The sequence below is a fragment of the Poecilia mexicana genome, unplaced genomic scaffold (genome assembly GCF_051168715.1).
Source record: "Poecilia mexicana isolate PSO_F unplaced genomic scaffold, ASM5116871v1 scaffold_10, whole genome shotgun sequence".
Classification (NCBI taxonomy): Eukaryota; Metazoa; Chordata; class Actinopteri; order Cyprinodontiformes; family Poeciliidae; genus Poecilia; species Poecilia mexicana.
The window spans coordinates 13,098,699-13,113,968 of NW_028263379.1; the positions used below are offsets into that span (position 1 = coordinate 13,098,699).

Consider the following 15,270-nt stretch of genomic DNA (forward strand, 5'->3'; position numbering starts at 1 on the left):
AACAGTTCAACAGCATTATGCATCCTAAATCATATATATGCACTAAAGTTACATTTATTTCAAAAGGGATATTAGGACTAAAAGACAACTGGAAAGTAAATCAATGGTGATTTACTTTAAAATCAATAAAAATCTACATTTTGCTCCACATTTAAGGGTCAGAGATCAGAGGGTTTTTTTTGTATTCATCTCCTTTACTGTCCTTCTAAATATAGGCTCCTCTTACAGCCTTGTGGCCAGTGGCTAAAAGAAATTGACATCTGCTTCATGTTATATTTACTCTACAGGAAAACTAATTCATCGGTTGTTAATTACTCTCATCATCCAGTAAAGCTGCTGCTGGGAACAATTATTTCTCCCCCCACCTGACTGAATGTAGACAAATGGATGGATTTCTTTACATTTCCAATGTGGAATTAGGGTGCAGCAAGGAAAGGGAATTTTTTACACCTCTTTAATAAGGGTGCCAACTAATTTTTCTGTTTTTTACACCCTGATTTAAAGGAACAGTTTCATGCAGGAATACCTACATATGATAAAAACGAGCTCAGACGAACAACAAACGGTTCTTGAGAAATTACAAAAAGGTTACCTAACCAAAGGCAAGCTAAGCTACAGAAACAGTGTGATAGAATAAGAAAGGCTGAATGCAATGTTCACTTTAATCATTTGTTCTAATGTATGCAACTGTTAAAATGGTCACTAACTAGAAAGGCTGTAGGTGTGATCCTAGTGAAGCTTTTTCTGTTCTTCATCCATTCAGAAATACCGTTTCCAATCATTTCAGAGTCCATCTGACAGAGAAAAATATTCACAAGTTCACCATGGAATATGAGACGCAATATTCAGACTTATCTGAAAAAGACAAGAAACATAAACAGTTTGTTCATGTAATGTTTACTTTTAAGCTTTATTGGGTTATTTTGTTCGCATCAAGACAGAGAAATCTTACTCTAAGGAGGAGTACTTACTTTATCCAAACCGCTTTCTTAAAATCCAAATAATAAATCATACTATTTCTGTAAATGTTTACTCAGTCCTAATCCACTGGAAGTGGGGAGCCCATACTGTGGCAAACTGTCTATTTTTAAGGTTCACATATTAGTCATCTCTTTGGGGGGCCTAACATTGTAATTTATGGAATTCATGAATACTAAATACTGTGCTGTGCTCCCTTCTTGTTTACCCCCACCACACCCTCAACCCCACTGCGCCTCCCCTGGTGCTTCTGAGCACAACAATAACTGTTTTGTATGAATCCAGATAAACTCAAAGTGGCTGATGTCAATCCGCTCCAGCTGAGTGTTGTGGAGGTGCTGCGTGGTTACGCATTCCTTCTCGCACCACTTGAGGTGTGTGGTAAAATATTTTAGGATTTTTAAGACACAGTAGAAGGAGATGCGTGTTGGTACAGAGACCAAAAAACAACTGGATTTTTCTCTCTCTCTCCCCCAACAGTGCCTTCCAGGAACATTTGCAACCCAAAACTACAAAAACCTTTGTATTTTGATGGGATTGTATGAGAATAACTAACACAAAGTAGCATACACACAAGTTTTTGAGCTTTTTTTCCAAAAAAAAAAAAAAAAGTAAAGTTTTTTTTTATTCATATCCCTTGAGTCGACACATTGTAGAACCAGTTACAGCTCCAAGTCTTTTGGGATAAACTTTAACCAGCTTTGCAGATCTAGAAATAAAAAGTTTTGCCCATTTTTTTTATTTTTTTTTATCTGCTGAATAATTGATGCAGGTTTTCAGCTTTAGTTCTCAAGGCCTCAAATTTGTCTCCCTTCCAAAACAGCTGATTCAAATGGTCAAACACTTCCCCTACACGTCAAAGTTCTGCAGAAGCCTTGTAATGAATCATAAGTTGATTCAGCTATGTTCAAGCAGTAGATGGAGAACAGTTTTCAAAAGTTCTCCAATGGAGTCTCCATTAAATGTAGGCCCAGACTTGGTGACTGGGGTTCAAAACTCTGCTTGAGCCTCAAAAGAATAATGCCAAATATTTTTTTTCCTGGATGATAAGAATGATTTCTAAGTAAATCTGTTTGATTATGGTAACACATCTTTGAGATTTTATATAAAAATTATTTTACTAAATATATTAAATTTTGACCATCTTTGTATTTCAGAAGCACCTCTGTGCAGAGACGACACCTTGCAACAGCAATGATCTCAAACAGCTCATGAGTTGGTAATTATTACTGCTATTCACTCTACAGATAACAACAACAAATATGTCACTATGTAAATAAACAATTATAGTCATTATGCACTCATTGCGCTATAATTGCATCATCAGAATCACAACTGAGAGGGCATTTTCTACCAGCATGCAGCTATGACAAAACATAAGGCCACGATCCAAAACAATCAAATGATTGAAAATAGCAGGTATTGTGAACAGCGCTTTAAAAGAGAAGATGTCCAACTGAACTGCAGGACAAGGACAGAGGCAATGTGCTGCATGAACCTAATAGGGCTGGGAGTGCTGCTAAAGCTTAGAGAAAGGTAATTTGAACCAACTCAAATTCCTCCATCAAACGCTAACCAAATAGAAGCCTAAAGAGTGAAAAATAGGGAGAAGGAGCTAAACCGCTGGGATTAGCACAAAGTAACTCAATAGGTACGGCAAATTTTCCATTACTTGAACAGCAATAGCGATTTCAGCTGCTGGGATCTAAATAAAAAGCCAAACTCCGTCCTTCCTGTCTTTTGTTCACTCACGTGTGCAGCCTTTCTCTTCCCTAACTGCCCTACATGGACAAATGGATATTTGCCATCTCACAGCATCCTTGAGGCACATCAATAAATAAAGTTGACACAAATAAACAGATAAATAAATAAATATGAGGAGCCTAGCAAATGGGCATCAGTCAGCATTAGTGATGGAAGCATGTCAAGCGAAATCATGCTCGACTGGAGGCAGGCCTGCCTGAGTGTAGGCAGCATTCTTGCTGATTGCACACTCAGTATGGGAACGCATTTGTTTTTGTGCAACAATAAAGGTACATCAGTGTTTCTTTTTTTTTTTTTTTTAGAACATTGTACTTTATTTAACCCTGATGTTCTCTTTTGCTTTCTTTACTGGTATCACTACTTATACATCTCTCCATGAGAACACTATATACACACTCCATTTTACTGATGTCTTTCTATTTTCCACTCCCGCTCTCATGTCTATATTTTCCACATACAAAGAGAGCAGATTTACTTTAAGTCACAGTTTCAAGTACTGCCCCTGCTTCAATCATATTTCTTTTCATCTTTTTTTTTTTTTTTTTTTTTTTGTGGGCCGATAAAGCAAATTGATAACAGGAATACTCACACACCCATTGAAATGTTAGGGAAGTGAAAATGTGCACATAATACTAAGATTCTGGGCTGATTTTTTAAATGTCAACAACATTTTTAAGTATCTACCTCATACATGAGCATAAAGATTGAGATGTCTTTCTCGCCACTTGTGAAATTGCTTAATCTTTTATGGCAGCAGCTTAATCTTCCTTTCAAATAAATATAAAGTAATTTCTAATTCATGCCTCACTTTTTTTCAAGTTGGACAGTTTCTAGCAACTTTTAACTATTAATATTTTAATTATAAAAGTTGGTGGAATTTGACATCAATTTTAAAATAACTCATAAATGGGTCAAATCAGTATAACTGAGGTTCACCAGACACCAAACCAACATCCATCAATGGCGTTTTGGACTCATACCTACATTTTTCTGCCTCGGCTCATGGAAATGAAATACTTTGGGGAACCTAAATGGTTTTTTTTTTTTGGAAACATAGACAGACTTATTCAACTTTACATTTAAAATTGACATATTGAGTGAAATTGGGTTGCTAGACTCCATTAATAATAAATAAATAAATAATAAATTGGTTCCAGAGTGAAAATGTTGTCCTTGTGTCTTCATGTGGACATCAAAAGCGTTTGAAATACTTGCTTAACCTCTAACCTGACCTCTAACCCCAAATGTGTCATAGATATTAACAATGTCAGATTACACGTTCGTTCATATTGAAGCTGATGCAAATAGTTCTACAAAAGACTCCACTCAGCCTTTGTTGTTCACCAATCTTGTTTTCTTGTTGTGTTTATCACTAAACTGGCGAAGAGGCATTACACGTATGTTCCACACTCCATGTTTAGCACCACTTACAGGTGTGGGGCAGTAAAAATGGTGTTTTGGGTTGTTTCCATGTGGATGAAAACATTTCTGGGAACAATCCTGCGTCGACGCAGATGTTTTAGAAACTAATGACTAGTTTTAGACAAAACTCTCTCGTGGACAGGGCCTAAATCAGGCAGAAAGAACTCAGCGGTGAGTTTATAAGAGAGAAAGAATAGTTAAAGTTCTCTTTCTCTGTAAGCTCCAACCTTATGAAATGTTTTGAACGACTAAGTGCTGTCCTGTTAGTAAGAGGGGTAAAAGTGTTGACAGATGGGGCACCAACAACTCTGATCCAGGAGTGTTGCAAAAAGTCTTTTCCCTGTTTATAAATGGGTAAAAAAAAGACTGAATTTCTTCTTTTTTTTCATTGAGAGGTCTGCTACTTTTAATATGCAATTTATTTTAAGTTTTTTTTTTTTTTACACATATTCACTAAAAGGGCCAATAGCTAACACTGTAAATATTGCTACAATAAACAATTTTAAGATTGAAAAACCTCTTATCCTAATTCTGCTAAAAGCTGAACACAAATAAAGAAAGTGACATAATTATAGAGCTCAGAGCAAAGAACAGACACAAGTGATAATTTTATCCACAGTAATTATTAATTTCTTACTTTGGTCGAATATTATTGTAATGGTTAAGGTTCAGAGAGCCTCAGTAAAACCATAAAATCACTTCAACTTTGCAATCTTAACTTTCATGCACTCTGGAAAGTACAGGGGATTTAATAAACCTGCAGTTAAATATGTTTAATTTATTGTGACTGCTTTAAAAAAAAGGAGGCTGTGTGTCACGGTATCCAGCTATTTAAAAGCGAGTGAGTCACATTTACTGAGATTCCTTCTGCTCTAATATATGTTTGACTAATACTACCAGCTGAATAGAACATTAAATAATGTTTCTGCATATCTTGTCTTTGTATTTAAGGGAATTACCTTTATCAGTCACTGCCAGGTACATAGTCCTGTTATGCCTCAATATTACAAATCATCACATCAAGGCTGCCAAGAAAAGAAGTGAAAAAATTAATTCTGTTACTTTCCGTCTGACAGATCGTAAGATTATAGCTGGCACTTCAAATGCAAACATCAGCCCAGACATTATAACTTATATTTTAATAATAGTCACATCATGTTAAGGGAGGGGAGAGATGTAACAGGAGAGAAAAAGGGATTTGATTCTGGCACCGTGTCTTATTGTTGGAGGAATGCATAACCATGCAGGGTGGCATCCTATTCCACTGCACATTATTTTCCCTCTGATCATCAGTTGGCTCCGCTCTATGCCTAATGAGCGATAAATAAGGTTTAATTCAACCGACACAAGTTGCCCATCCTTCAGCACTAAGCATGATAGTTCGGGCGAGATTCCATTGAAATTATATGAGGGTAATTTTTCAGCCGGTGGGACGGTCCTATCGCCTCGCCTATATTTGGCTTTCGCAGGCATTCCTTTGTCTTTAAGCTCTGCAAGTTTATAGGTCTATTAGGGATTCATCAAACAATGAATGGCATCAATCTTATTGTGGGAATGTGCCCTGGGTAAAAATAAGATAAAACCCTCCATTATGGGTCCCTCCAAAGCGCATTTGCCCTCTAAAATGGATCCAGTATTGACAATTTACACTTGGGGTGACCTCTCTTAACTGCCCACATACTTGAAAGCCAATATTGTTTGGAGAGCGAGTAATACGAACTCACAACTCAGTGCTAATGCGGTGAAGTTAGTGAATAGGATGAGGTAGTAAACAGATTTGCTTGGAGGTGGGATGTTCAGTATTGGTCCGCCAGGCGGGCGCTAACCACTTTTTACACCAGTGCAGCTCTGCACCAAGAGAGTGGGAAAATATTGCTCAAATATATGTAAGGAACCTTGAGCTGAATGTTTTATGAAGCCAAGTGTTCATCTCCTCTCTCCCATCAGGCTTGCTCAGGTGGAGGGATTGCTGCAACCTCAATTGATAACTTCTGATCAACTGGTACAATAATTTGAATTAAAATGTCATTAACTGTACGTAGGATCGGGTTGGGCTTTGTGTCATTGAATGTAATCAGTCTTCATGGTTAGATTCTAATGGCCAGTATGGAGTCACATTCCTGCCAACAATCCATAGGAGTTTATTAAGCAATCACAACAGCACTTTTGTTAACTGAGTAAATGCATAGCTCAGATTGTGGGCATTTCAGTTCATGAGAGGGCTCATGAATGCAGCACAGTGACAGTTTTCCCTCTCTGCATTTAGTGGGCGTGTTTGTCAGATGGTGGTGCTAACTTTTCTGATTGATCTGATTGACTGATTTTTTTTTTTGCTGGGATCTGGTGACAGCCTGTACAGGCCCTGGATGTAGAAGAAGAGGATGTAGAGGAGAACAAAGAAGAATAAGAAGATAAGGAAAAAGAAAGACAAAAATAAATAATTTAGAAAAAAAAATCAACAAACTCTCCTTGTTATCTTATTCTTCTTTGTCCTCTTCCACCTCACATTCTTCTGCTATTAGGCAAAGTCCCAAGCTGATTGTCACTTGATTTTAGTTGAAAATCTGGCGACTGGAATATGTTATCGCCCCAGATAAAAACTACACCAACCAAATGCAGAAAGCAAGCGCAGTTCTCCTGTAAGAGCGAACAGATGAGTGAAAAAGGCGTGTTTTACTGCTCACTGTGATGCTTTCATGGACCTTACCTGGTGCTATGTGCTCTATCAATTAATATATACCCTATATTGTGATTACTTTTTGAAATCAATGTGACATCATAGAATAAATGTGATTTCTGTATATTTGTAATCAGGCCTAAAGTGTCTTTGGCTAGACATGACATTTATTACATACTTGCACCATATGAATAAACTGGACTGTATTCAAACTCTTTCTCATCTGCCTTTCTCTTTGGTTGTTGATAAATATCCTTATCTGTAAGAAACAGGTGATAGATTTCCAGCAACACGTCTCTACAGAACGGTTTTCTCATCTACCCTATTGATATCTCGCATCTGCTAAGCCATCTGAGCTGTAGCATGAAACCCTACGGGTCTCTTTGCCCCAAATCACGTTAGCTCCTCTTCCTGTAGGAGCGCCGCGAGGGCAGCCCCAATGAATAACATCTATCAACACCCAGCAGCAGAGGCCAAAAGTTGAGGAGGCAAAGCCTTCGACTCGGAGACACCCTGCAGCAGCAGTATATCTGATATGTGACATCAGCTGGAGTGTGTGTATGAGAACAACTGCCAGGGAGGCTGACAGACAACACGGTAAGATAAAACGATAGGTACAACATATGTGTGAGCAAATTAATTGCTGAGGGAATTACGATCACTATCGCTTCCTGGTATTTAATTTAAGAGACAAAATGCCTGATTTTTCTTGTGATCAAGAGGAAGATGACTAAATAGCTGCCAAGCCGAACGTAGCGTGGTTCATCAGATCAAGGTGAAGCTGATAGCAGAGAGACATAATGAGAATAGGTGTTAAAGACATCACAATTCAGTTGGCATGGGGAAAACACTGGCATATTCCTTATCTCCAGAAGCATATCTTAAAAGACAAATTCTCTACAATAAACTTGAGGCATTTGTCTTGAATTAACTGTTGTTTATTCAAGCAATTAGGCAAGAAAAAAAACTTGAACTTGACGAGCATTATCATTTGTGTAATGTCAGATATGTCCTAAAGCAGCCTGCTATAGTCATTAACATCATGACTGTTTATTAGCCCTTTATGGTGAACTTCTCCCTGAAACTGACAAGGCAGCGCTCACTCTTTAAGATCTTCCTCTCGCAAAAGTCAACGTCCTGCTGCTTTGTTATCTTTTCCAGAAGCGCGAAGAAAGGCTGTAGGCCAACAGGAGTTTTCACTGCTGACTCGATGTGGTTTCCTCTTATTTTATGGCATTGTGTTAGTTTATTCTAATGCAAGGAGAAGTGAAGAGCATCTCTGCCAAGAAAACACGAGCTGTTTCAGTGTGTTGTGCCTGGAGCGATGACTATATTAGGAAATTTGATGCCAGATTGTTAATACGTATAACATGAGTTTTTATTATATTACGGGATACATTTAAATACATTTGCCCCAGTATTTGCAAATGTTTCCACAATTACCATACAGATCAGGTATTGTACAAAACAAAACAAAACAAAACAAAAAAAAAAAAAAACATGCATAAAGTTCGGGGGTCCCCTAATGGGCTCTCTTCGGCTTTGGGAACTTTTGATGGACTGGCTTGTGAAGGTGAAGCAGGATAACACTGGTAACTGGTGCAGAAAGGGAAGGGAAGTGGGACCCTGCTTTGGGATTGTAATGACAATGAAAAGACAGTAAATAAATAAGATTGGCTTGGCTCTCTTTGAAATCTGATTGATGTGTCTTTTGGGATGCCCCCCACCCCCAGTATGAAAGACCTAGTGAGTCTGTGGCTTTCATCCCTGACCGAAAATCAATGAGCCAGGATGTATGAGAGGCGCCTGCTCTCTACCCACCAATCTCCTGCCAGATTCCCAGGTAACTGTCTCACAAGAAAGGGAATAGGAGATAAAATATTGAGGTATCTCACTCACTTAAAAAAAAAAAAAAAAAAAAAAAATCCTGTTTATACGGTTTATTTTTTACAGATAAAAATAAAAACAGCCCCTGTTTTAGCCCCTTGGATTCTAATACCCCTAAATAAAATTTAGAACACACAACTGCTGTTGGAAGTGAACAAATCAGTAAAGTCCACCACTGTGTAATTTAATCAGAGTATAAATTCAACATCCTCAGAGGCTTGTTAGTGAATAGGCAGATTCACAAAGAGCAAAGAACACACCTAAATTACATGTGAAAAAACCTAGCAGAGGCTCCAAAAGATCCGAAACTAGAACAGACATGGTCAGACTATGACTTTAGCCATGTAGATCTAAGCATATTCATCTATTATGATGGGCTAGTCAAAATCCAGGCATAAATCCAATTATGAATTGGTGGAAGGCAACTTGAAAGAGGTTGAGGTATTTGGCAAAGAATGGGGAAAAATGATGAGGAAATATGAATTTCAGATTTATAAACTACACATTCTTGTCTCCCTCTTTCATAACAAAGCAACACTTTGACTTAGTTTATCACATTAAATCAAAATAAAATATATTGAGGTTTGTGGTTGCATCTTGACAAAGTTCAGTAAGTATGAATACTTTTTGAGGGCACTGCAGGCAGTATTTACCAGTATTCAAGATGAAATCATTAGAAAGTATTAACAAAAGACCAAACAGGTATGTGGTTCAGATTTATAGATGTCCCCCAAACTCATTGTCATAATACTATGTACCCATTTCCCAACTAATTTAAGTGAACTGTGTAGCAGTTTCACTGCAGCCCCTGGTCTGAAGAGTTAAGGAGACGCCGTCACCTTCATCCTCCTCACCCCAAAGTCTACTAAGATGGAGGAGAGCAAAGCAAATATCTGATGAGACTTTCTCAGCCAGGGATCAGGGTTGTAGAAAACCCAGATTATGCCTTAGAGCCATATTATAAGCTTCCATCAGAAAGTTTAATTTAGAGAAATGCCTACACCTGGAGTCCACAGCCAAACTAAAACCCAGGTGAAAAGTAAAGTTTGTGGACTTCACTGAAATTCATGCTGCCAAAATATGAAACTTTTTCTTCTATACGTTAAAAAAAATTTCATTTCACGAGTCTGTAAATAAATAAATGAGTATTTAAATGTCAAATTGTTATAAAAACAAAGAGATAATCCACAAATAATCACATTGGAATGAGAATGAACCCACTGCAGAAACACAGCTTTGCTGGTTTCCATCAATCTACCCAAGTTCTGTGTGTTGAATTAGGAATGGCTGGTGTAATTGCATAACACATGACTGGGGCCCTTGGGGTTAGATTTTCCATCTTACACAAAGTGGAGACAAGGAAATGGGAAATGCTTTTGGAATTGGGTGTAATTGTGACTGGCGGGGCCTGGGATTGTGCTCAGCCTGACACTCGAGGTAGACTGGTGAAGTGCAGTATGGCCTAAAGGATGAAGGAGAATGGCATGCTGGCTTTAAATTAGCTCCTTTTTTGACGTTCGCGAAGACTCTTGTTGCGTCTCTTACAGGCTCTCTCTGGTACACGCTGCTCGTTTAAAGATGACAGGAGGTTAATCAAGCTTTAAATGAATGAGATTACAACAGACATGACAGGCGGGATTGAATAGATTTGGCACACTGACTGTTAAAACTGCTACGAGAGTCTTCTTTTTACTAGTAGAAAACATGACATAAAAATGCTGTCAATCCCAGCAGATCAGGGAGGAAACACAAAAATGCTAAATGAAAGTGTATTAATGGCAACCAACACAAAAGCTGGAGCATCTTTCCTTAGATTTCAGTCAAGACCAACCCATCAAAAGCAACTTTAAGTGACATGTTTAGTCATGTAACCATGAATCATGAATGAGTGTCACCACACTTAAAAATCTGCCCTCTAAAGTTTAAAATATGTGGAAATATATCTGCACCCCTTCTCGTAATGAAAAATAACTTACTTATTGTACCTTTAGAAAAGGCAGATGCCAGAAGGATTTTCTCCTCTCATCACTTCAGAGGAGAGCGTTCATGCAGCCCGATATCAGTAAACAGTGATCTTCAGATGCTTAGTACATGCGGGTGGCTTTAAAATTGTTGTTCACGAGGAGGAAACAAAGTTTCCTGGGAAGAATCTGATGCAGTCCCCAACAGGAAATAAAACCACCAAATCTTGTTTGTTGTCTCAAAGAAAAAAACTGGGAAATGGGTCAAAGGAATGCAGAGGTTTAGATAAAATGTCTGCTTCGACTCTGAAGCAAAGACAGGGTAGGCTTGACTTCCTGTATAGCTCATATAGCCAGAGCAGAGGTGCTACACATCTGTCATATATAGATATATTAGTCACATTTAAAGATTTTCAGGGCACAGTAGTCACTAATTCAAGCTGTCGGACATTTCCCAGGTTTCTGCAAAGCACAGTAAATTGCATTAAGGACTTATGATTTAAATAAAAAAAATAGCTATGAACTAACCTAACTATAGTACTTTTAAATCAAAGTTACCTAACTTAAACATCAATCCTGAAAAATATATATATGAAAAAACTCCTTAGCACAAACTATGCTAATTATACAATTTCCCATGAGGAAACAGGTTCCAGTTGATAAGGTTAGAAGAACAGGTTTAATTTAAACATCTGAACAAAGTATAATGAGGCATATTTACAAGCCAGATTCTTTTGCAAAGCTCATTCGAGAAACTAATTATCTGGGAATAAGTTTCTTCCAATAGTTCTGTTTGCTGCATCGTGCAGCTTTATCACAAATTAGCAACACTCAAATTTCTAAGGCAGCGTTACAACACACACAATGAATGAACAAACGTGGAATAATTTTAAGATATGGAAAAAGGTCATTTTGGAGAGCATAAATAAAACCTGAACCTTTTGAGTCATATAAATCAGATGGTTCAGCTTCAAATCATTAAACATTTTTAAAGAGACCCCAATTTCAAAAGGGAAGGGAAAATTCTGGGGGAAAAAATTCAATGATTAAATAAGCTTAAAATTAGTGCAATAAAGATGGCTGTAGTTATTGATGCATGTTTAACCTGTTTGTCGCGAGAGGACCCAAATTTGGGTCCTCTGCGCTTGCCGCAACAAGATCGATTGAAAAAACATGCTATACATTTATCAATATAGGCATATTGCATATCCACAGATCGGGAAAAAGCTCTTCTAAATGATACAAACAATATTTTCTACATCAACAACACCCAGCCTGAACACGAAGTAGCTTGGTAAAACGAAACGTAATTAAATGCTAACGAGGCTAACGAGGCATACGCGGTAAAAAATGCAACAGTGAAAGAGCAACTATTCCCAAAGCCCACAAACTATCAATCAGAGTAAAGCCGAAGCTCTGCCGTTTCCAACAATACCAGAATCACCACGCTACGTGCAAAACTCACTGAACCAGCAGCTGAAGAAGAAAAAAAGAAATAGCTAATTTCACGAAGCGAAAAACATAAATTCAGTCCTACCTTTGCTGTTTCGTGGTCATAATCCTTATTAGACTAAATATTTCCACTTGGTTCGATAATCCATTTTCCCTAAGTCCATCTCATACTGTTTTCGGCTCTGCCCAGAGCCTCTTCCGCCTCCTGGGCTTCCATATAAAAATGTAGAGGCGAACTCCGTCAATGCACGTCACATGCGTTTCCCGTCCTCTAATTGGTGAATGGCTTTAGTTTCCGTATTAATGTCAACGCCCTCGGATTCTATTGGCTCTGACGGTTCGAAAGACGTGTCAATCATCAAAATTGGCCAATGGGATCCCGAGAAACCGCCCCGCGTAAGTTTGCATATCTGTATTGAGAACTGCATGGTTTTACTTGCAGAGCGCAGAGCGCAGACTAGAGACTCCAGGAGGAATTTTTTTTTCAAAGGAACCCCCAAAAACAATTGTTATTAGATGTAATTACTTATCTATGACAAGTAATCATTTATTCTATAAGAATAAATAATTGAAACAGAACCTACAGAAAAAAAACTGAGAAAGTTCAAATGGCACAAATTGTGCCAAAATGGCTAATTTGGAAGGTCCGCCTAGATTTTTATCAAGTAGTACCTCTCTAAAACTCATGTGATTCACTTTCTTTCCATGAAACTTGGCACAGTAAAAGGTCAGATTGTGTACTGTTGTTTACTACATCCAAAACATGTAGTAAACATGCTTTGAAAGGAATCTTCATATATTGAACTGGTTTTTTTTTTGGCGGAAATAGATATTTTGCTTAATTTCTGCTGTGTATCATATTAATTCACTTTCCTCAGTAACAGGCAGGGTGGGTTTTAGAGCTGTAACATATTCTCTAGAGTCTTGCCTTTATTTTGATACCAAAACAATTAAAATAAACTCTGTAGTTCTTGAGATACATTCAATTCATTTTGGGCATGTATTTTCAACCATATTTCTCAAAAAGAGGCCTAGAGATGAAGAGGTTCATGAAAACTTATCTCTTGGACAAATACAGTAGTTACTTTTCTGGCATTTAGATTGGAAAACTAGAGTTTTATAAACTGGTTAAAGTTAATGGGAAGATGAATGCACAGTACCAAAGAGCAGAGAGAGAAAGAGGGAAGTTAAAACCATCTGTTCTGTCAATCGTCATTGGCAAAGGTCAAATTCGTAACTCTGCAATCTCTCTGCCCGGTTTTATTAATCATAAGAACAGACAAGGATTTAAAGAGGAGCAGCAAAACCAAAAGAGGTGGATTAGCAGAGTTTGCCATCAACTAAAGTGGTCATCCTGGACGGTATTTACTTTAGATTTTTTTAATATAGGATATTAAGAAACACTTGTTCTGAGTGTCATGATTCAGACATTAAGCCTTTCCACAGAACCTGCAAAAACTTTCCCTTCTGAATTGGCTTGATGCTTTTAGTCTTTTAGGAAATTAAAATAAAGTTGTTGATAGAAAGGAACATGTCTGCTCCTTTTTCATATATAATATATCTTAAACATAACTGGCTCTGGATGCCATCTTTTCTCAGGAAGCACAAAATTGAAAATGGCACCAAATTTTCCATTAAATTTTGTGGAAACGTCCAAGCTAACTAAAAAAATAACGAACCTAGCCCAAGCCCGACTTTCCCTTTGCGTCAGTTTTACGACTCCTTCTCACGGTGAAACTCTTGAGTTTGAGGATGTTCCCTCTGTAGGAGTCATTTAATCTGCCAAAGATGTCGTCATTTAAAGCCAGGGCATGCCTCATACAACCGCCATAGCCTCTGACAGCCTGAATTGGTTGTGGAACACAGGATGTAACAGCTTTTGTCTGGGGATTTATGAGCAACCACAACACTTTTCACTCAGTATTTCCAATGTAGACAGCTGAGGAATACGTTTTATGACTCCAGTCTAGCTCTTAGAGTTATTTCTCGAAGAAAGAATCCCGCCGCCCCACCAGAGTGCCAATACTTCACATGTTTTAAAGACTTTTTACAGCACAAGGTGTTGTCTTATCAAAGTCCACTTGTTGCTCATTAAATGCATCTGTAAAAGCGTTCCAATTAACATAATCTCTTAATCTGATTAACATCATTTAAAAGTTGCCATAAACTTATCAGAGTCTCATTTTTTTCAGTTTCTTCAACATCACGCTCCTGCCACACACATCTTGTCATGCAGTTGTCAAAGCAGTAAAAACATACATATGGCAATCGAACAGCCAGTAAAGCATAAAAGTTTGCAAGTCTTGAGAAAGCAAACTATCTAGAGTGCTGGTGCATAACATCTACAACAAAAATACGTGGCAAGTCTACTCAAACACATAAAAAACAAACATTTCAAGTGATCTAAACACTACAGCAGAAAAGAAAATGTCCTAAAACTGCTACAAGACAGGAAGTCATATCATTCAGTAACCATGCAGCCCAACAGGACAGACAGTAAAACCATCTGACTACTGGAGCTGATCCACAATGCAGAAAAATGTGCTGAGTGCTTTGACTGCTTTAAGGCTCATGGTAATTTTTGGGATTCACTTTTAACTATGAAAAAGGATTCATAAAATCTCAAAATATACAACATTACTTCAACATTTCTATATGAATTTAACTGAAGATATTGATTAATTCAGCCTTTATTCTCAGTTGATTGTAGTGTTTGTCAGAGAACAGCTGGCGTTTCATGTTGTTTGGGCTTCATTTTTAATGAATATATAAACCTGGTTTATGTTGAGGACTACAATAAATTTTGTGTCTAAAAACATTTGTGCTGGATCAAGGATTTAGGTTTGTTTCCAGCTTTAGTGAGGTTAGCGACTGAGCTAATGCTAATGCATGAGGGGAGTCGCACCCAGTGAAAGACTCATATTATCTGTGGTTGTTGGGGAAAACTTTAGCTGTTTGACCTTGAGAGAGGTCAAAGAGGGAGTCAACAGCCACACCTCAGATGTGACTGCAGCTGTTGTTTATGACCATAAGATGTTTTCTCTTAGTATTTCTTTTTTTTTTTTAACCTTTTTCCCATTTTCTGACAGAAGAAAATGTTTGCCTCTAGATTGGGTTAAATCAATAACC

General features: G+C 37.7%; 1 protein-coding gene across 6 annotated transcripts in view; it reads right to left on the reverse strand.

Moving 5' to 3' along the window:
* The window catches only part of diaph2 (diaphanous-related formin 2), a 440,846-nt gene that overhangs the window by 48,581 nt on the left and 376,995 nt on the right, over nucleotides 1-15,270 (reverse strand). The gene's annotated exons all lie outside the window — the stretch shown is intronic.